The sequence below is a fragment of the Buceros rhinoceros genome, unplaced genomic scaffold, assembly GCF_000710305.1.
Source record: "Buceros rhinoceros silvestris isolate BGI_N320 unplaced genomic scaffold, ASM71030v1 scaffold12860, whole genome shotgun sequence".
Classification (NCBI taxonomy): domain Eukaryota; kingdom Metazoa; phylum Chordata; class Aves; order Bucerotiformes; family Bucerotidae; genus Buceros; species Buceros rhinoceros.
Genome location: NW_010390279.1, coordinates 1090 through 1431, shown reverse-complemented (window position 1 = coordinate 1431; position 342 = coordinate 1090). Strand labels below are relative to the sequence as shown.

At 65.2% G+C, this 342-nt stretch overlaps 1 protein-coding gene across 1 annotated transcript in view; it reads left to right on the top strand.

Annotated features, from left to right (window-relative positions):
* UBR4 (ubiquitin protein ligase E3 component n-recognin 4) overlaps positions 1-342 on the top strand; it is a gene marked incomplete at its 5' end in the record, with an annotated part of 72044 nt that overhangs the window by 71198 nt on the left and 504 nt on the right. The gene's annotated exons all lie outside the window — the stretch shown is intronic.

Below are 342 nucleotides of genomic sequence, written 5' to 3'. Positions count from 1 at the left end.
CTCGGCGCTGTGTGCAAACCAGATGGGAGACACGCTTGAGCATCCCCCGGCGGGTCCTCCTCCAGCGCTGCTAAACGGCACCGCTCGAGGGCGGTTTGGGAATGCGCGGCTGGAAGGGGGTAAACAGAGGTGACCGTGTCCTGGAGGCAGCGCTTCGACGTGGAGTTCCTTCCCAGTTTGGAATTCCCGGGAGCCAGGAGATGCTGAAAATTAACGGGCAGAGGAGCCGCTCTCGCTTCTGGCACAAGGTGGTTGTGCCCCAGGCCCGTCTCTCGCTGTCCAGCACACGGGGGTCCCTGGGGCAGCCGCGCAAGCGCCGCAGCGCTCACCCTGCACGCACTC